The sequence below is a fragment of the Rattus norvegicus genome, chromosome 2, assembly GCF_036323735.1.
Source record: "Rattus norvegicus strain BN/NHsdMcwi chromosome 2, GRCr8, whole genome shotgun sequence".
Taxonomy (NCBI): Eukaryota; Metazoa; Chordata; class Mammalia; order Rodentia; family Muridae; genus Rattus; species Rattus norvegicus.
Window position 1 is genome coordinate 76,561,987 of NC_086020.1, and position 22,907 is coordinate 76,584,893.

A 22,907-nucleotide genomic window follows, 5' to 3' on the forward strand; every position below is an offset into this window, starting at 1 on the left:
AACATGGTTACTGTGTAACTATGTAAATATATATATTTACATTCTGTATTTCATGGTTTATTTCTTCCAGTAGAATGTCATCTGAAGATATTTATTGGGAAATTGCATGAGAAGTTTGGCATCGGGGTCAAAATGCAGCTTTTCTGTGCACTATAGTCAGACCTGTGTTCTCCTGTTTCATCTTCTTTCCTCCATTTGAACAGTGACTTATTCCTCTGCTCAGCATGTATGTTCCTCCCGTGCTATGAATCCATTAGTCACAGAATAGCTATCTATCTTGAACCTCAGATTTAGTACTTGGGCATTTTTGCTACATGATGCCATGATTCAACACTATGTTTCAGGATTGCCTTGGGGATTTTGGAAGACACATGCACAGACAAGGACAGATTATCTGACAGATACATAGACAGTTCCACTTATGTTGGTTTCATTAATAGTTTCCATGTAATTTATCATCTTGTGATAAGTATTTGGTAATTTGCCCTGTATATTCCTGACACTGTTATTGGTCTATTTTCTTTTATTGAAAAGGACTTTCATAAGTTAATATTAGCCACTTATTATTTAAATGGCAACTCTGCTGTTAAATCATTTATTTCATTTCCTACTCATTTCTGAAAAGCTCATTATAATGGTAGAAAAACATTTACGCGTTTTCATACTTGTCCAGCAATCCCCTCAGCCTGGGGTTTACCTCGGCTATCTGTTCTTCCTTTGTGCACCAAATAGTAATTTTCTAATACAAAGGTAAATGTTTTCAGAAGTAATTCAAGGTCATAGGAAGTCCAGAATGGGCTTATTTTCATGTAAAACATTAGAAAATATAAACGTATAGAAGAAGCTATGAAGGCAGAGAAGTGAGTTTCGACTGCCATTTGCTTTCTCTTTCTAAATGAAGACAGGGTAGGTTGGTGCTTAAAAGTCACGGAACTTTTTATGAATACATAGGAAGGTTTCATTTATGTTTTTCTCTTTTGCCTATACTTCAGTTCAATTGAACTATTTTTCTATATTCGTGGAGTGAATATAGTTTAATTCTGTCCCCTTATGCTCTAATCTGCTCTCAAAGTATTCTCTACTTTGTTCTGCTTTCAATTAAAATGAAAAAAGAAATTGTAACTTGACTTACAAATTTAATAACGCATGTTTTAAAGAATAATTATTCCACACATTTTATCATGGTAATGCAATTTCATTTATTCTTTCATGTAAACTTATAAATCTACCTTAACATCAATAGTGGTATTTCTTGTCACTAACCACATAAACACATGAATGTCAAACTAGACCTCTAATTTAATGAAGGCGCTCTTTAAGCTTCCTTTAAAAATATGCAACTGTACATGGTTTTGTGTGACATTAGAACCAAACAAAGACAACAAAAATACTTGGGAAGAAAGAATTTGTGTATGATGGCTAGTATTATGACAACTTGACACAATCTAGTGTTCTTTCAGAAAAGATAATCTCAACCAATTGGCCTGTAGACAATTGATTTATGATTGATGATTGATTTGGGAGAGCCCGGCTTACTGTGATCAGTGCTACTGCTAGGCTGGTGTACCAGGGTACTCTAACATAGAAGGTTGAGCAAGCCATGAAGGGCAAGTAGTAATAAGCACTTCTCCATGGACTCTGCATTAGCTCCTATCTTCAAGTCATTGTCCTGTTGAGTTCATGCTATGACCTCCCTCAGTGAAGAGATGATAAATTCATACTCTGGATGGAATTAAAAAAAAATGAAGTCACTATGAGAATTCTGTGAAGGTTCCTCATGAAACTAAAACTAGAATTACTCTGTGACACAAAGATGCCGGACTTGGGCATGATTGAAATAATGGGAGTCATCATATAACAAAAGCAGTTATGTACAAAGTAAGGTACTGGAGTTGACAGAGGATTCCCCCCCAAAAAAGAAATAGAATAGATAGCTGGAGGTGGAGGGGATGAGAGCTATACACAGAGAGGGAAGGGCAAAAGATTTTAGGGTAATATAGTGACGGATAGCTTAACCAATGGTCATAATGAGACCAACTATAGTAGAAGTGTGTGTGTGTGTGTGTGTGTGTGTGTGTGTGTGTGTGTGTGTGTGTGTGTGTGTGAATGAAAGGTATCTAAATGGAATTCTTAAATAGCAGAGGAACCAGACATCTTTTGTCATCAAATGAAACCTCTAGTGACATATAGGGGTTACGTAAAGTCAAACTGTTGGTTAAAGGGGCCCCATGAAAATCTCCAAATTAGTGAGTCTGTATGTTATGAACTCAAAGGAAATGATATCTGTCTGTGCCAAACAGAAAATGATTTTTAACATTACAAATGAACAGTATTGACATTGTGAGTTTAATACTTAGTTTATTAATCATAATTATACAAACTTCTCAGCTTAATAATTGCAATATTTCTATACTGTGTGAGTCTGATTCTGATATGTTATATGCCCATCCTTTCAAACTGCTTTTCCAATTCATTGTTTTGGCTTTAGTCATTTTGTTTACATGCACTTAGTAAAAATAATTCTGCCAAGAGTCTTAATGCTTTATAAAGAACTCCGGTCGTATTTTACAGTGTGCTATGAGTGGGGTTCAAACTTTCTTGTGACCAGTTTTCATTCCACCAACTTTACTAAAATGTCCACTTTTATCCCTACCTACAAACCCAAAACATGGGCAAGTAGCCAAAGTGGCTAGACTTGTGTGTTTTTCTTCCTTCTCCTTTATGGAAAGCAAACTTGGCTTAGAGACAGTATTTCTGTCTTACAGAGTTAAACAGCTTGTGATAGAAAACCCCACTAGACTAGGACCTGACAAATAGTTTCTCTTGGTGTCAAGCCCTGTTAATATTAAGCCCTCTAGAAGAATTTAGAAAAGACACCTTTTTCTCTCAATGTTTTAAGCATGTATGAATGTAACAAAGAATGTCACAGTAAGAACTAGGTAAGGACACCTGGAGGCAAAAGGACCAAAAATGATACATTACCCATGAATGGCTTCCCTGGAAGATTCTATGTTTTGTTATTTTTTCTAAAAAAAAGCATAAGGCAAATTCACCAATGACAACTTAGGTTTTGCCCTCTGAGTTCAAATTAATGTAAATTTTCTTGCTTGAGCACAGGGACCCCAATGGAAGAGTTAGGGAAAGGATTGAATGACCTGAAGGGGGTTGCAACCCCATAGGAAGAACAACAATATCAACCAACCAGACCCACCAGGGCTCCCAGGGACTAAACCACAATCCCAATAGTACAAAAAGAGGGACCCATGTAGCAGAGGATGGCCTTATTTGGCATCAATGGGAGGAGAGGCCCTTAGTCCTATGATGCTTTAGTGTAGGAGAATATCAGAGTAGCGAGGCAGGAGGGAGTGGGGGGAGCATCCTCATATAAGAATGGGAAAGGGAGATGAGATGGGGTAGGGAGTTTCTGGAGGGGAAACTGGGAAGGGGGATAACATTTGACATGTAAATAAATGAAATATCGAATTTTTTAATAACCTTTGATATTACAAGTTGAAATTCTCTTGTCATCGCATACATCTCACGAATTGTCCCTATAACCAATTGGAAGTCTAATGAAGTGTGTGGGTTTCACTTTCTTTAATATCGTCTTATTTTTAGAAAGGAAAAACTAGTAGACTTTCAGGTGTGTTTGTATTTCCCTTGATGTATTTTAATAGTATGAATATATTTTTTGAGATGTCACCAATAAATATTCCACTGACTATATTTTTATTAACTTATTTATTTAACATTCCAGTCATTGCCCCCTCTCAGTGCTCCTCTCCCACAGTTCCTCATCCTATTCCTCCTCCCACTGCTTCAAGAAGGTGTTCTCCATGGCCCACCAGGCCTCTTCCTTCCCTGGGTCCCCAAGTCACTCCAGAACTAAGCATATCTACTCTTACTAAGGCCTGACCAGGAAGACCTCTGCTATATTTGTGCCAGGAGCCTCAGCCCAGCTTATGTGTATTCTTGGTTCTGACTGAGACAGAGGCAGATATATTAACAATATTTTATGACACATTTGATTATATACATGTTCATATAGATAATTTTTAGGAGAAAAAGCAAAACATATCAAAAACAACACAGCTATCCTTAAGAAGACTAAATGCCATATATATAATTAGTATTTTTCTTTATTGAAAAATAATCATAAGGAAAAACTTTAAAACATGATTTTTATAACCTAATAATGTTGTCAAAATTTTTTATTAAACTGTTCTTACTTCTCACTTTCTAATTGTTTTTATTTTTATAGTTGTACAGGAAAACTTGTCCATACACAAACATATACACATAAGAATTCAGAACATTTTCTGAGTTTCCAAACATTAATTTTGATGAAGCTTTATTAAGAAATAAAAGATTCTAAAATGATAAGTCAAAACAAATTAATATGCATATTTATTTAATTTTAAACATAGCTATATAATTATATACCATTAATGTGAAATACCCAGCAAATTAATGTTACATTTAATGTTTCTAATTAAGTGATTAGGCAATAAACATTCTAAGTGGTAATGTGGAAAGCAAGTCAAATTAACTTCTGGGAAGAGGAGGGTAACACATCCTGATCTGTTGAGCAGGCTACTTGACCTCTATAACATAGTCCACGTAAAGTAATAATCATTTTAGCATATAAACAAAATATTAAGCTGAGAAAAGGCTTTTATTGAGAGAATTTTCTTGAATCTCTTTTACTTGATGCATCCATTGTCTCTCTTCTACACTGTCATTCTTTTTCAGTGTCTCATCAATTTTTTTCTATTTCTCTTTTATTACTGATTAGTTTGTATGTCACTATGACACATGTATTTTTTCTTAGCACCGAACACCTCTTTTGTCACATGCATGTTTCTCTAAAATGTACTTTATCTTGCTCATACTAGGATTTGCTTTAACACGTGCCGCTCATTTTGTGACTGTGTCATTCATATCGGCCCATAATATGTATCTGTAGATAGCAGTTTAAATTCATGACTTAAGGAACATAATTCACCCATTTTACCTATGGCAGTGTCTTGTTATGGCTGCTTGTTATTGTTCATGTTTGGGTGTTTTCATCAGGATGACACTTCTGTTATAATCAGCTGTAATCACCACTACCGTGGCATCAATCCTCAGGTAAGAGATTAGGGTCAGAGTTCGCTAAGCCTATGCACTAGATAGAGAGGAAGGTAGAAAGAGTGCATGCAGTAATGATGCCTACTCTTTTTGCTGGTGGATAGGAAGTATGGGTTCTCACAAATTGTGAAATTTGTACTGCCTGTGACTCAGTTTTCAGTCCTGCCTTCTCATTGTTGTAGACAGAAGTATCATTTATTGGATTTGTAGGATCAATGCCATACTTGGCTTAAAACATTTAAATAAAAGTGGCTTTAAGACTTGATAGATATGTGATTGTGTTAAACCTAGTTAATAAATATTCTAAAGTAGATTTCATATAGGTGTGCGTAAGTTCAAGCATGTACAATATACAATTATATACAAAATTTTGTATTATATATATTATATTATATGCAGACACATATTAAATTCTATTGTGGTTTTGTGCATCCTCAGAGAGGCCTTTCTCTCTGCAATTACTTTAGATGAAGAAATTAATTTTCCTAGATGCTCCAGGGAAAAATTTCCTTATATGCTTTTTAATAGGCCTCATTATTTGACCAACTTGTAAATAATTCTGTTGTTAGAAATGGAAGTGCTCTAGTTGTGTGTGTGTGTGTGTGTGTGTGTGTGTGTGTGTGTGTGTGTGTCTTTTGGGAAAATTTATCATAATTTTCTTCCATGTTACTGTAACAAAATACTCTAACAGAAGCAAGTTGAAAGGAGAAAGGGTTTATTTATTATGGCTCAAGATACAGCTAGCTCATCATGATTGAGATATCAAGGTATCAGGACCTTGATGAATGTGATTGTGTAACATCCAGAGTCAATGAGTATACAGACGTGCTTTCATTCCAGTTCTTGGCTTATTTTCTCCATTTTAACAGTTTAGAATACCTAGCCCAGAGAAGAGTTCAGACTACAATTAAGATGGGTCTTCTCCCAGGAAGATAGCACATGTTTAGATATTAGCCATTAAATGACGACCAAGCTAAAGTCTCTAATCCCAGACAGATTAGACAAAGTAGATGGGACTAAGAGGACATGTGGGCATCCATGGGAGCAGGTAAACTGAATAGATTTTACGGGTGGACTAGAGCACGGAGCAAGAACAGGAGGTAGGAAGAGGATGTGGGATAAGCTTGAGGAAGGAAATGAAGTAAGAGACAACCAGACTTGATGGGAGGTATGGAAACTTAGTGCAACGGGAACTTTCTATAAATACAAATGAAATCCCAAAGAAGTCTCCAAACAATAATGGAGATAGAACCTAAACTAGTCACCTTGTGTCACCAAAGCTTCCAGTACCAGAACTGACTTCCATCCATTTCAGTTGTTGGATGAATACCATGAAAATCATCAACTCAGAGTGTTATCCAAGACAGTATGTTCCTTTCTACAAATTGACAAATTGTGGAAGAAAATAAAAATGATACAATTCATTGAAGGTAGAGAAATCTGAGCTGGTGCCTACATAGAAGTTTCACCCCATGTTCTAGACTCTTTGACAAGGAAAGGTACTGATACTCTGCAAGCCACTAAAGGAAGCATAAACGTCCCATCTAAAAAATTGTTGAAATTTAAGCCAATGAGAGATTATGTCCTAAAGAAACAGTATAGGACATCTTGTGCATAGCCATGAACACATACTCAAAAATGTGCAAACAAACGCACATACACTTGTGCACCTGTGCATTCTGGAAGATGTGCATCTTCCTAATCCCCATATACTCTTACAAACAAATGAAGAAACCTCAAACATTCTATATTACTCTATCCTTTCTGTAGTTTTCTTTCTATAGTTTGCCTTTCATGTATTCTATAACCTCTGTCATGACTCTGGAGGAAGCATGCGTCCTCTATATTGACATCAGTCAATACACCTGGAATTGTTTCAAGAATGTGCTATTATCTAACATCTGTAGATTCATTTTGAGTGAACATAAATTGAATGGGAAATTAAAAAAACACAGAAAGGGGGAAGTAATGTTCTCTGCAAGGTAAAAGACTGATTGGACTATGACTAAGACACAACTTAGGTGATAAAGGACATGGATGCATGTCAGCAAGACACTGGGTGATATTCAGATGATCCAGTTATTTCTAATTGTCCTTGGAAGCTTCTGATCAAAGAAAAATATGTTAACCAACATTGACAAATGTCATTCTTAATAATAACATAATTTGTGACATCACTGACTGCTTCCTAACAAATGACAAGAAATTTGGTGAAAAGAGTGTCTTAATCATAAGAGGAAGTGGTAACCCTCAAAATAAAGGTTAAGTGGAAAGTCTGTCTACTACATTCTTATAATTCAGTTTACAAAGAAATTTATGTCAGAATAAAAGTTAAAATTTATGTAAATGCCAAATAAATTTATCCAAATTTCTGATGACAAAACAATTATTAAATAAAGTGTAAAAACAAAAGGACAGCTACCTATTAAAAAAAGGTCCAATGTGTTGTTACTAACCATTTTTTTTACATCCTCCGAAAGATAAACCAGCCATAACTCTTAATGAACCACAGATAATAGTGATGAAATACATAAAACAAAGCTCTTAAACTGTTATGATAAGGCTATAAAATCACAATGCAATGTTAATTTTGATATACAGCTTTCAGAGTGATGGATGCAGTAAAACTAATTGAAAAATGATTTATGAGCGTCACAGAACACATTACCTTTTCCATTTAGAAAGCTTACTTAGGACATTTGATTTTATATGAAAATCAATGTGTTCCATTGAATTACATACAAAAATGAATTTTATTGTTCTCTTTGGGGTAATGTATTGATAACAGTGATTAAAAGAGTGATCTAAGGGAAAAGAAAGAAAGGAAGGAAGGAACAAAGAAAGAAAGACAGAGAGAAGAAAAAACTAACTTCAAAGAATTATAAGAAGACACATGAAATCAATGCTCAATTTGATGAAACTACTACAGAAATTATTTTACAATGGATATGGATATAAATTTTAGGATATATAAGTAAAAAAACTTTATTATACAATGTGTAACCACAAAGAAACATCAAAAAGTTAAGATAAATTCTTAATGAAGAAAAATCAGAAAATAATTCAAATATTTGCAGACTGTTTCTTTACTTCAGAGCAATATGGCTCTTATATGCAATTTCTTTCCATTTCTACCATGTATGTGTGCATGTGCCTCTGTGTGTGTGTATGTGTGCCTGTATGTGCATGCGTACATGTGTGTCTTTATGTGTGTTTAAGTGTGTGTGCATGCACATGTGCATGTGTGCATGTGTGTGTGCCTGTGCATGTGCATGTGTGTCTGTTTGTGTATATGTATGTGTGTATGTGTGTGTTCATGTGCATATGTGTGTGTGTGTAAATGTACATGTGTTTGTAATATATAGTTTATACTTGAATGCAAGTGTGCACCCAGATGTGTACATGCTATGTTTAGAGAAAGACTTTGGATGGCTTCCTCTGTATTGCTGTTAATTCCTTGCCTTGAGACAGGCTGTCTCCCTCAACCTGAAACTCCCTGATTTTGCAAGGCTTTCCAGTAAACCTGCCTTTAATAGAATGTAATCTGTTTTCAATTGGATGTTTTTTCTTGTGGCTGAAAATAATGGCTGAGACATCTCTCCAGAGCCCCCAGAAACAAAGAAGAGTTTTTTCAGTCAAAACTGGTTGTCTCTCAATTTCTGCAACTGAAATATTACCAGTTCCATTATGTGTGAATCTTAGTGTTACTACTGACAAGCTCCAAAATACTTGCAACCCTATGTCGAATACATAAATTTTGTTATTGTTGACTTTCTGAGTTGTTATATCACTTAGAAGATTATGGCTCAAGTCAGAATGTGAACTCTACTACTCCATTTCTGAGGTAAACTAATCTCAGAGTCCTATCAGTTGCATGTGGGAAAACATGGGATGTGGGTAAATTGGATTTATACCTCAGTCATTTAGCTGGCAGAATGAAGCATGTGATGTGTAGTCCTGACAAAATCACAAGGGTGGAAGGGAAGGCTAGAGTGCTGTGCTATGAAAAATAGAAGGTTCACCAGACAGACACAGGCAGCAGACATAGCTCTAACATCTCAGCACAGTCTGTGACTCAATGTTTTCAAGGTCCAGGACTTAATCAGAGTCTCCAGTTATGGGTACTGCAGTATTTTAGGATAATAATAATAAATTATAATAATAATAAATTATTATTATAATAAGTAATAATAATAATAATCCTAAGTTATATAACAATGTAGGCTTGGGTAATCTGAGTTTATATCTTGACCTCTCTGCTTTCTATATCTACTTCAGGCAAGGTCCCTGAGGACTTTGTCAAGCAATATCTGTCTTATCCTAATTGTTAGAACTAAAAAAATAGAAGTAGTCCTTTTTTCTCCTCATGATGTAGGAATTAAAAATACCTGTATAACTCAGGCCTCAGGCTGTAGAACTCTAGCAGAAACAGCACATGTGGAGATCAGCCAGAAATCACATCTTCCTGCATCATGACAAGTGCTGATCCTGCCCATTCAGAATGGAGTATCAATCTGCTTATGGGGGACAGATGGCCTTCACTGATCCTACCGAAGCTCATAAAATATAACAGAACTCTGAACTTCTTGGTTCCAATTGAGCTGTTTTAAGAACCAAGCCTTTTTGCTCTTAAGAAAAGTCACCATATTCTTTTCTGAAGATCATAAAACAAAATCCATAGACATTGGAAACATGTTTGAGTGAAACAAGGTGACATTCTGGGACAGACTGTGGCATGAGACTTACCACTCATTCCTACTGTCATTACCAAAATTTAGAAATAGTAAGAAGATAACAAGGATGTGAGAATGAATTTCTGATGTGACCTTAGAGTGTGCTTTTAATAAAAAACTCTACAGCTTTCCAAAACACTATTCAGAATGCCAGATCATCAAACTGGCTTCAAAATTCAAAATAATCTGTATTTCAGGAGAGTATTACTTTTCATTTAATAATTAATACAAATATCAATTTCCCACAAACATTTTACAATACTAAGTCTTTATTCTGTACGGGTCCCTGCAAAAGCCAAGGCCAGCAGACTAACAATCTATGTGAAACAAAAAGGAAATCTGGTTCAATAAGGCAGAGTCAGCCAGTGCTGGTTCAAACTAGTAGCATCTGACCCTGCAGTTTATTCTAGGAATATTTAAGTAAAGTACAACTTTGACAAAACTTTCCTAGAAGCAATTATCTCAATCCCATGTGTGCTAGAAAGCCTAAGGCATGATTACATTGAAACTCTTTTGCAAAGTACATGTGACCCCTTCCATAAAGATGGGTGGTATAGCTTAAGGGACTAGAGGAGGCATGATTTGGGTCCTACAGATGGCATGGAGGTCGCCTAGCTATAAATTACATATGACATCTCCCCTTCGGATGGGTTCTATTTACAAAGCTAAAGTTAAGGTCTAGGAGGAAGATTCTAGAATAAATATAACAGTCTGGAGGATTTAGCTTTGGCCTGACCCTGTAGATAGCACAGATGACGATGCTGTTACCTCCATCCAATCTCTACCCTTCTGGGTAGAAAATAATCCCTCCCATGAAAGAGACAAGCCTGTGTGTTTAACACTTCTGGGTTCCCTGGTGTTTATCTGGGAGAACAAGTGTCTTAGTATGCAACATTATTCAACATAAAGGTTCATAAATAAAACTATATAGCCATAAAAAGAAAAGAAACTAAATATATTGTACATGGTTATTGTATAGTTGCAGTGAATGATTCTATATTTTATATACATATTTACATATTTATACACATATTAAGATGTGTAATAAATGTAAATTTAGAATCTACTACATGCATTAATTTCATTCAATTATATATTAATGCAAATATACACTCATACACAAATAAAAGAGCTATGACCTAGGTAAGTAATAATAAAGCATCCACCAAAACAGACAATACCATGATCCAGAAATCAAATTCAATATACATAAAATAACTGAAATAATAGGAATAAAGCTAAACATTATTATCAAAATGGTAAATTTAAAATTTCCAAGTCTGTGAAAATAAGACAAATTTTCATGATGAATAAAAACAGAAAATGAAGAAACACTATAAAATGAACCAGGGTAAAAACACTATACCCAAAAACTTGGAGGTGAAACCTGTTAACACATGGCTGTAATCTCATCTACTTGGTGCTCTGATGTGACACAGGGCTGCAATGCCACCTACTTGGTGCTCTGAAGCAAGGGGACCATAAGCCTGGGTATTCCCCAACCAAATGGTGGATTGCAGAGCAACTGAGGCAGCGTAGTCACTACCTGCCTGTGTCATAATCAAAAGTAAAAGGAAGGCTTCTGCTTCCTCTGTGATGCAGGCAGTCCAAGACCCTGCCTCAGCAACCTCCCTTGAGATGCTCAGTGCATCTTAATGCCATTCATGTGACGCTTAAGTCTGAAGCAACAGTATTTCATTGAACAGAGGTGCATGGGAAATTAGGTAAAATCCTTTAGTTTAAAATGACAGATATAAAAACACTATGCTATAATGCAGTGTGGTATGTATACTTAAGTAGCTTACGTCTATTTCTTAAAGGTAATATAGCAAGCACTCCAAGATGAGATTTTGCTCATCTTGGAATTTTAATTTGATCATCAATATGACTGCCCTGGCAAGGGACGGCATTGAAAAACTTTTTAGAACTATATGATCTGGCTGAAATGCAGACATGTCCTGCATTACAGTATGATGTGGCTAGAATACAAACACACCCTTAATACACACTTTTAATCCCTAAAATGATGGTAAGGCTAATTTGTAGAAGGAAGCACCCATGTTTGAAAGTTATGTCTAATTGAGAGGCAGATAAAGTAACGAATCACCAAAAATTTGACAGCATGAGTCAGAGACAGGATAAACCCAACTTTTTCAAGAACAACACAGAAAAGAGAGGTTACTTAAGAGCAGTGAGAGAGAGAAGAATGTGGTGTGATGGGTAGTGACCTTGTGTGTACATATGGCAATTATACCATGACACTTTTAGAGACAAGTTACAGAAAAAAAAATAAATAAAAGCTAGACTGGGTAACAACAGAAAAAGCCAGAGAACAAGAAGGAGCTAGAATATTAGACTATATTGCTAAAGTTAATATGAAACCAAGAGGAGCAAATCAGTCATAATCTGAGAGAAGCCAGACTGAATCAGTCAGCTTGGAAGGTTAGATTGTATGAAGATGTAGGTGTAATGTTTTTAGGCACTCTGTAAAGGTTATTGGGGTCAGTCTAAAAGGGACCTCAGGACATTGTTGATGGTCAGGCATCTTCCTGGCCAGCCTTTGAGAGATTCAGTAGGACAATGAGCTGCCCAGAGGCGACACATCTTCATTGCTGCCCCTCACCCCTCCCTTCAATGAACCTCCCACCTGAGTCCTGTTGCATGATATGATTTTGTCAGAACTGCAGCTTAGTTCCATCTGTTATCCTTGTGTTATCCAAATGCTGATTTCTCATATCTTATTTCAATCAGGACACAGCATGGCAGTGCTTATATGAAGACTCTCCTGCCTCAAACTTTTGTAAACAATTTTTCCCATTTATTCTCTTCCTTGTCAATAAATGCTGATCACACAGTGCTTGGGCAGAAGAATGAATAGTTTGGAAACTTCCACCAGCCAGGAGGAGAGAGAGGGATAGAAAGTTAGAATTGAAGCCACAGGGGTTGGGGATTTAGCTCAGTGGTAGAGGCTTGCCTAGAGAGCGGAAGGCCCTGGGTTCAGTCCTCAGCTCCAAGAAAAAAAAAAGAATTGAAGCCACAAGGAGAGGGTCTAAGAAGACACATAGTAAGGAATATCTGAAGGAGAGATAACTAGAACAATACTAAATTGCAAATATAATCGAGATGGGGCTTAGAATAGCCAGCTTAGCAAGAGGGTTAAGGTTGTCTTTAACTGTCCAGTATTGAGGTGCAGCTTGAAGTAAATCTTGCTTTCTCTATATGATTATTAGGGATTACAGACAATAGATTAATTCACTGTTTACACTAATATTAATACAATTCATTTTACACAGAGCCCAGAAGCTTTTTGGCCTAGGCATAAGAATAGTTAGAACAGAGAGAAATGCTCTGAGCTCAGCCCAATAGGATATTCACACAGATAAAAGGATACGGATCCTTTTATCTGAGATAATAAATGTGAAATTTACAGCTCCTGAGGGGACAAATAGTCAAACAACATCCCCTTTTCCCTATACATGAATTATCTATGATTATTATATTAAAGTTAAATGAAAAAACTAAATGTGCCAAAACACAGCTTCACGAATGCTGGACTCAATAGTCATTTATTAATTCATACACTTCAGTTTGAACCAAATATGAATAAACAAATAATTTTAACCAAAACTTAAACAAGAACATTACAGAAAAATAAAACAGTATTTTTATATATTGGTGTTAGGAAAAGGAATATAAATTAAGATAACTAATGTGTAATATACATAATATATATTTCTAAAATTATTAAAACCTTTTAGTAGCATCTTTTGTGATTTTAATGAGATGGCTTCATAGTATTAGATATTTGAATACTTGCTCCATAGTTGGTGGCCTTGTTAAAGGATGTAGGTCACTGGAGGTGGGCTTTGAGAGTTTAAAGAGTCCTGCCATTTCCAATTCATTGTCTGAAGCCTGCAAGCAGGCTTCAGCCACCATGCCTGCCTGCTGCCACACTTCCCCATGGTGATGGGGATGAACTCTAAAATCTCTGAACTAGAAGCCTGAGATAAGTCTTTTCTTCTATAAAATACTTTGTCACGGTATTTCAATACAACAAAAGAAAAGCAGCCACTGCACAAGTGATGCAATAATATTCTATCATGTATACTTAACAATGAAATAAATTTATGATAATATCTGCCCTCCTCTGCTTATGGCAAGGCAATCTATATTAGTCAAAGTAACCTACCAAGGTAACTATTTCCAGATAAATTATTAAGGTATTTATCACTAGTAGAAATCAATTAAAACATAAAACTCAACTGTGATAGAGCAAACAAAATAAATGGTGATCAAAAACACAAATACCATATACACCTACTGAAGCATGAATGCTAAATTTTTATTCTTATAGTATAGTTTTACAAAAGATTAGTTGGGAGTGGAAATAAAAACTATAAAGAGATTGGCCAAGAGTACAAAATTACAGTGAGAGAGAAAACAGTAAGTTCTGAAGACAAACACAAACACACACACACACACACACACACACACACACACACACACACACACACAGAAAAACACTCATTTGTAAATATGCATTCTTTTTTTTTCCTTTTTTCGGAGCTGGGGACCGAACCCAGGGCCTTGTGCTTGCTAGGCAAGCGCTCTACCACTGAGCTAAATCCCCAACCCCGTAAATATGCATTCTTTTCTTTTACCTACTTACACTTCATAGCATTGAGAACTAAAGGCAATTTATGAAGAATATTATCTAATAAATGCTAATCTTATTTTCTAAATTTATTTATGCATTGAAAGTACCTGAGAAGGCCAGAAATAAGGCCCAGTAGGTAAAGTGGGGAAACTGCCATCCACCTTGATGACTCAAGTAGGCTGTTAGAGGATCACATGGTGGAAGGAAAAAGTTATTCTCTGACTTCCACACACATTCCATGGCATGTGTAAACACACACACACACACACACACACACACACACACACACACACACACACACACACACGCACACACTCCTAGAAATAGATGCAGACAGGCATTTGTTTTTGGTAAAATAAGAAACAAAAGACAACGTGAGGGAATTCACCAGGAAAAGAACAATTAGAAGTCTGCAGCAGAAATCACTCATGACAAACTACGTGCAATGTATATCCTGATTTTCTACCTCCCATATACTCCTCTTTTCACCTCTTATGCTACATCAAACGTTATGGGTTTAGCAACAACAACAACAACAAAAAAATACTTCTGAAATAAGAAAGTAAAGGCTCAGTGAGACCACCCATTAGGTTCATGCAGACTGGTACAACCATTCTGGAAATCAATCTGGAGGTTCCTCAGAAAATTGGACATTGAACTGCCTGAGGATCCAGCTATACCTCTCTTGGGCATATACCCAAAAGATGCCCCAACATATAAAAAAGACACGTGCTCCACTATGTTCATCGCAGCCTTATTTATAATAGCCAGAAGCTAGAAAGAACCCAGATGCCCTTCAACAGAGGAATGGATACAGAAAATGTGGTACATCTACACAATGGAATATTACTCAGCTATCAAAAACAACGAGTTTATGAAATTCGTAGGCAAATGGTCGGAACTGGAAAATATCATCCTGAGTGAGGTAACCCAATCACAGAAAAACACACATGGTATGCACTCATTGATAAGTGGCTATTAGCCCAAATGCTTGAATTACCCTAGATGCCTAGAACACATGAAACTCAAGACGGATGATCAAAATGTGAATGCTTCACTCCTTCTTTAAAAGGGGAACAAGAATACCCTTGGCAGGGAAGGGAGAGGCAAAGATTAAAACAGACACAGAAGGAACACCCATTCAGAGCCTGCCCCACATGTGGCCCATGCATATACAGTCATCCAATTAGACAAGATGGATGAAGCAAAGAAGTGCAGGCCGACAGGAGCCAGATGTAGATCTCTCCCGAGAGACACAGCCAGAATACAGCAAACACAGAGGCGTATGCCAGCAGCAAACCACTGAATTGAGAATAGGACCCCCGTTGAAGGAATCAGAGAAAGAACCAGAAGAGCTTGAAGGGGCTCGAGACCCCATATGTACAACAATGCCAAGCAACCAGAGCTTCCAGGGACTAAGCCACTACCTAAAGACTAAACATGGACTGACCCTGGACTCTGACCTCATAGGTAGCAATAAATATCCTAGTAAGAGCACCAGTGGAAGGGGAAGCCCTGGGTCCTGCTAAGACTGAACCCCCAGTGAACTAGATTGTTGGGGGGAGGGCGGCAAGGGGGGGAGGATGGGGAGGGGAACACCCATAAAGAAGGGGAGGGGGAGGGGGATGTTTGCCCGGAAACCGGGAAAGGGAATAACACTCGAAATGTATATAAGAAATACTCAAGTTAATAAAAAAAAAAGAAACCCCCCAAAAAATAAAAAAATAAATAAAGGAAAGCTTTTTGTAAATACAGTAGAGAGAAGAGCCTGAGGCATCTGGAGAAGTCCAGACCTGCCATCTGTAAGCTCGAACAGTGTGGAAGCAGCATAGTGGGAAGAAGTGGGTCGGTGAGAAGGGCCAGGAGTCTAGAGTGGGGTGTTTGATATTCATATAGGCACATGTTACTAGGGAGCCAAAGATCCAGGAATTTACCATGGGCTTTGATATATAACCGCAGGTATATTTCAATAGAGAACCATATGGTCCCTTTACCAGACACAAGGCAATAATGGAAATATCTCCTTTTGGAAGGCAGAAACCCATTTGCTAGGTTTCTGAGGGATACCACTAGCAATGCTTTGAAAGTCGCTGCCTTTGGGGTGTAGAACCTAACAGGAAGGCATCTCTGTGGGCTGTGTGCTCTCTTTGTAGGCATGAGAATATGAATTTTGCTCCCCAGACTCCACAGAAAAACCCGGAGTAGTGAAAGCCCACTATTTGCAGCAATGATAATGTAATGATTTTTTGGGGTTCACTGGCCAGTCATTCTCGCCAGCATAACAAGTCCCAGGCTGAATGAAAGAGACCTTGTCACAAACATCTAAGAACAGAGCCATAGAGAAAGATACTGTATCAACTCCCAAGTCCTCAAATATGCACACCTATGCATGCATACATACATATGCACATATGCATACACATACACATTCACAACACACATCTCATGTTCCATATGTGCACACATGTAAGAGAAAATAAAAGACACACACATTTCACTTCCATTCCAGTAGCAAAGGAGACATATTTTGAAGCAGAAGGTTCAGTCATGACAATTTTATTTATGGCATTTGACGTTATTTGAGATGACTCATGGAACCCTCTGAAAATAAGCTCACAGTTGATGGCAGTGAAAGCTCAGCATGCATTTGAACAATAACATTCTGAGATACATTTTATGTATTTCCCAGCAGGGTATGAAACAATATTGCTTAAAGTTGGGAATTTCAAGAAGACAGGCCGTTCGCTAGCTTTTAAGTGAGAAGGAGCTGACACCAAAGGCAGAATGTGCATCTCTGTTTTGTACATTTGCCCAGTGACTAGAGTAGTTGTGCATAATTGTCGAGCACAATAGCCACATGCAGAGGAAGTACTTGACAATTTCTAATAAACTCATTAAAACTATATTTCTTTTCATAGTGTTAGAATGCTCTTTATCTGATGAAAATAGTATTATTTCAGAAGTAGTCTGTGTGTTTTGTATGCATACTTATTCATTTTTCATATATGTCATATATATAATATATATGTATGTATATATACATATCAAACCTCTATTAAGGGGAACACTATTGATATATGGCATGGACATAGCCTGAAACAGTTAGACAGTGTCTGACTTAAGAGGTTGCATTGTTCAGCATTCAAGGATCTGGAATAACTTTTGTCATTTGTCTAAGAGATGAGACATTCCACCCTTAATTCAGACTAGTGCTGCACATGCACAGATACGGAAGGTGTATGTTCCCATCAGAACTGTATGTGAGAACATCTAGTTCTGAGGTTTAGTTTCATATTAATCTAATGATAAGATTGAAACAATGTTTATGAGAATATGTGCCCACTTTCTACTGCTAAGATTGAAACAAGGTTTATATGAATCTGTGTCTTTGAAGGAAGTATTTTTTTTCAGAGAGTCTAAATATGATTCCCTGGATTTTAAATTTTTAGCTTAAGTTTTTCCTTGGTAATTTGGTATTATATATGTGTGTGTGTGTGTGTGTGTGTGTGTGTGTGTGTGTGTGTACATATACATATATATATGCATTTGTGATTAGTATATTTAATAGAGATATCCAGGAGCCTAAGTGATGGCTCAAAAATAAAAACTTGGGGTTGGGGGTTTAGCTCAGTGGCATAGCGCTTGCCTATCAAGTGCAAGGCCCTGGGTTCAGTCCCCAGCTCCGAAAAAAAGAAAAACTATTTGTGAGCAACTCCTAATGGCCAGAGTATAAGTCTACAAGTCTACAGAAGCCATAGACAAAACAGTATGCAATAATATGAATATGTCATACAAGCATTCCTATGCTAACATGGGAGACAAAGATTTAAAAAAATTACCCAAAAATTTACAGGTCAAATAGCCTAGAATTCTCTGTAAGATGGCATTTAAAAAAAGAACCTTTTTCAACAAGGTGGAAGGCAAAAAGCAGCTACTGAAAGTTGTCCTCAGATAAATGATAATATAAGGGATTTAATTTTTCTTTTTAATACAACATTGGTGACTCTGATTTTATGTCTCATACATTTAACCAACATATTTGGTGCCTTGACAGAGGAGCCTCTACTAAGTTAAATCTATAAACATACGCTCCTGAGCCTGTTCACAAATACATACACACGTGATTGTATACACACACACACACACACACACACACACACACACACACAATTCATAGTAGATCTAAATTTATATGAAGAATTAGGAAGCAAAATTTTAGATAATAGTCTTTCCAGTTATAACATTTGTAATAATGATACTTCAATTCACAATTAAATATTCTGTAATATCTAATATATTGTCTACATATCTTTATTAAGCAAAGTTATTTCATCAAGTTATCTCATTGTGGCTTGGAAGAAAGGGTCTCTGCACTCATCCTCACAGCTCTTGTTTACAAACACACTTATAGTGTCAGGATGGGTGGTAAAATACCAGCAACCTGTTATATCCTATTACAGAGAATTAGCATCATGCAGAAATATGTTGTATTTCTATCCTGTACTTTCAAGCTTTATATGACACATTCAAGAAAAAAATGAACACAGTTTCCTTGTACAATAGAGAGAAAGGGGGGCAGAGAAAGATAGGAGAAAGGAGGAAGGAAGAGAAAAGAGGAAAAACAGGAAGACTGACAGGAGCAGAGAAGAGGAAGAAGTCAGAAAGCAATAGACAGGGAAAACTGAAGACAACAATGTTTAATTTCATTAAACTACAGGTTTAATTTTTAAAACATTTTTGAAGATTTCCTTTCCCACACTGAAAAATTACTAGATTGTGTCTAGCCTTTAATGTGAATACTCTTGCCCAAGATTTGTTTCTCTGCATTTGATGATTTTTTTCGGTCTTCTCAGGAATATATTTAATTGTAAATTTTTTCTCGTCCATTTTAGAGCACCTTTTAAAAAATCATTACCAAGGGGTTATCTCCTTCATTGCATATACACTGTATTTGTACATGTTTCATTAAATGTCTCCATGATTGACGAAGGACTCTTCAGAAAAAGATTATTAGTGACCCAAGCAGCATGAGGTATGAGCTTCATTTCCTGGAGTGGGCCTGAAGACAAAGAAGATATTAGTGTTGGTTACTCCCACAAGGTTTGTGACACCATTGCATCTGTATATCCCCCCACCCCCCGCTGCTCGACAGGTCATCTGGTAGACAAAAGCGTTTTGCAGCTGGGTGGTAGTTGCATTTCTATTTTGGTAGCATGCAGCATACTATCCCAAGATACAATCCACAGACCAAAGGAAGCTCAATTAGAAAAACCAAAGTGTGGATGCTTCAGTCCTTCTTAAAAGGAGGGATAAAAATATTCACAGAAGTGGATATGGAGACAAAGTTTGGAGCAGAGACTGAAGGAATGGCCATTCAGAGCCTGCCCCACCTGGGGATCCAGCCCATAAACATTCAGCCACCAAACCCAGACAACATTACTGATGCTCAGAAGTGCATGCTGATAGGTCCTGATACAGCTCTCTCCTGAGAGATTCTGCCAGAGCATGACAAATACAGAGGCAAATGCTGGCAGCCAACCATTGAACTGAGAATGGGATCGCCATTGGAGGAGTTAGAGAAAGGATTGAAGGAGCTGATGGGGTTTACAACCCTGTAAGAACAACAATACCAGCCAACCAGAGCTCCCAGGGACTAAACCAACATCCAAAAAGTACACATGGACAGACCTATCCTCCAGTTGCATTGTAGCCGAAGATGGCCTTGTTGTGCACCAATGGGAGGAGAAACCCTTGGTCCTGCCAAGGCCAGACTCCTCCCCCCACTGTAGGGGAATATCAGGGCAGGGAGTCAGGAAGGAGTGGGTAGTTGGGTGGGGGAACACCCTCATAGAAGGGGAACGGGGATGGGATACGGGGTTTGTGGACAAGGAACGGAGAAAGGGGAAAACACTTGAAATGTAAATTTAAAAAATCCAAAAATGAAGAGAAAGAAAGCTATTGGTTAAATAAAAATGGTTGTAACCAATTCCTATCTCTGTTCTAGATGTAGGTAGGATTTCAGTTACTGAGCTGGTGGCTGCAGGTATGGATCGTGAGAGCAAGAGGGGCAGAGGAAGGAAAAAGGAGAGAGGAGGCCACCATGAGGCTGGATGGATCATGAGCTCATGGCGAGGAGAAGTGTACCAAGAGGACAGGCTGATGGAGCATAAATAACCCTGGCAAAACCCAAACAGCATGTACTTGGGAAGTTAACTGCCCAGCATATAGATAAATAGATCAGGAGTAATTCACTCAGTAGCTGTGCTAGGTCTGACTAAAAAAATGCATAAGATTCTGCCTTGAGTATTGGATGGCTGGTTCATATTCATAACTAATAGGTTTATTTACATTTAAATTCCATTTAAAGTGGTTATATTACTTTATATGTCTACTAGCAGTGGGTTAAGGTTCTTCTTTCCTCATCAGTATTGTTGTTATTTTGTTATTTGTTTATTAATCATTGTTACACTGACAAAGATAGAATGACATCTTAATGTAGTTTTTCGATGGATGAGAAATTGCCCATACCAACATTCCACAGGTAATGGAGCTGTTTGTGCAGGATTAGGAGAAGTAGCCTTGTTGAAAGAGAGGTGGCTCTGGTGGTTGGCTCTGAGTTTTCCGAAGCCCGTCCTTTTCCAGTCAGTTATCTCACTCTCCTCATTTGTAGATAAATATAAGTTCCCAGTCACTGCTACAGAGCCATGACTGCCTCCCTCCCACCATGCTCCTCACAATGATGGTCATGAATTCTAATCCACTGAAATTTTATACCCCAAGTAAGCTCTCATCACAGGAAAACACAAGTTACTAAGGCACATGCTAAATCATCTACTTTCAGGATTTTTAATATAGATCTTGAAACTTCCATTCTGTGTCTCTTCAGAATGACAGCCATTCACCCTCTGAATTTAAAATAACTCACAAACTTTACACATTTTGAAATTTATTTTTAGAATTTGAAAGTTATATCAATCAAATTATATTATTTTTCTAATATCGTACAATGCCCTTTAAAATGTTACTTCAAAAATTTTGCTGAATTTATTTAAATTAAATGCAAATGCTACAATGTAAAAAGCATACATTAATTTCAACAGTCTCCGTGAGACTTTTCTTGCATATGTTCCTGCTGTATTAAAATTTCTGCTCCTGACAAAGCAATTGTTATTCCGTTCAGAATTTCTGAGCACTTCATTGTTATGAAGTTTGCTTCTCAATTATAAAACTAGTTACAGTATTTCATTTATGTTTTCAAGACCATCTTTGCCCTCTGGGAAGCCAGAGGGTCAAATTAATTAAGGTTCTCTAGTTGAAACATCACCACAATTAAACTGCAACATCTGTAAAACATTGTAGTCTAATAAAGAACAATTGGTATGGTGAATATAATTTAACCATCAAGTTGAGATACAAAAGAAATAACACACTAAGACTTATTGATTGATATAACATTTATTTTTCTCTTCTCATTCAAGTAATTCCACATAAACAGAACATCTAGAAATATAATTCCCATGTTGTTAAACAAGTATTATTTTCTTACAACTTAAAATATGTTGGGAAAATTAATATTTTACTGGGGAGTGGTCTCAGCTCCCAACAGTACTTGAAATATTTTATAGGAGTTCAGTTTATACAACCCATGCCAGCCACCTTATAGTCACAAGTAATTTGAGTTCCAAGTGATTTGTTTCCTGCTTCTGGATTCTATAGGCATTCTCAGGCTTATGAACACCCCACTTCACTGAAACACACACACACACACACACACACACACACACACAAACACACACACTCCCCTTTTAATCTTCTCTCTCTCTCTCTCTCTTTTTCTGTGTGTGTGTGTACATAAATAATTAAAATTATTTAAAAGAAAAAATAATATTGTTTCAATAAAGATTTTATATAATGGCCTTTTTTGTATATACTACTTCAAAATTCAGTACTAGGAATACAGCTTAGTAGTAGAATGCTTATGTAGCAAGCACACAGTCCTGAGCTCCAATAAAATAGAGATATGTAAAAGAATTTTGATCCATTAACAATGGCTGTTCTAGGGGCTGGGGAGATGACTCAGCAGTTAAGAGGACTGACTGCTCTTCCAAAGGTCCTGAATTCACAACCATCTGCAACGGGATCCAATGCCCTCTTCTGGTGTGTCTGAAAACAGCTACAGTGTACTCATATAAATAAAATAAATCAATCTTTTTCTTAAAAAAATTGCTGTATGGCAAGGGATAACATTCAAAGACTTTCTAGGTCTATGGGATCTGCTGAAATACATACCTTAATAAACACCTCTAGTCCCTAACAATGAGAGGTAAACCAATTATGTTAGAAATGATGTCTAATTGAGGGGAAGACAAAATCACAAATCAAAGAAA

The 22,907-nt window shown here is 36.9% G+C and overlaps 1 long non-coding RNA gene across 1 annotated transcript in view; it reads right to left on the reverse strand.

Annotated features, from left to right (window-relative positions):
• Positions 1-11,371, reverse strand: part of LOC103691486 (uncharacterized) — a 31,223-nt gene extending 19,852 nt beyond the window's left edge. Inside the window, exon 1 of the long non-coding RNA XR_590958.4 lies at positions 11,321-11,371. This is a non-coding gene — a long non-coding RNA (uncharacterized LOC103691486). The remainder of the gene's footprint in view (positions 1-11,320) is intronic.
• Positions 11,372-22,907: the final 11,536 nt, after the last annotated feature.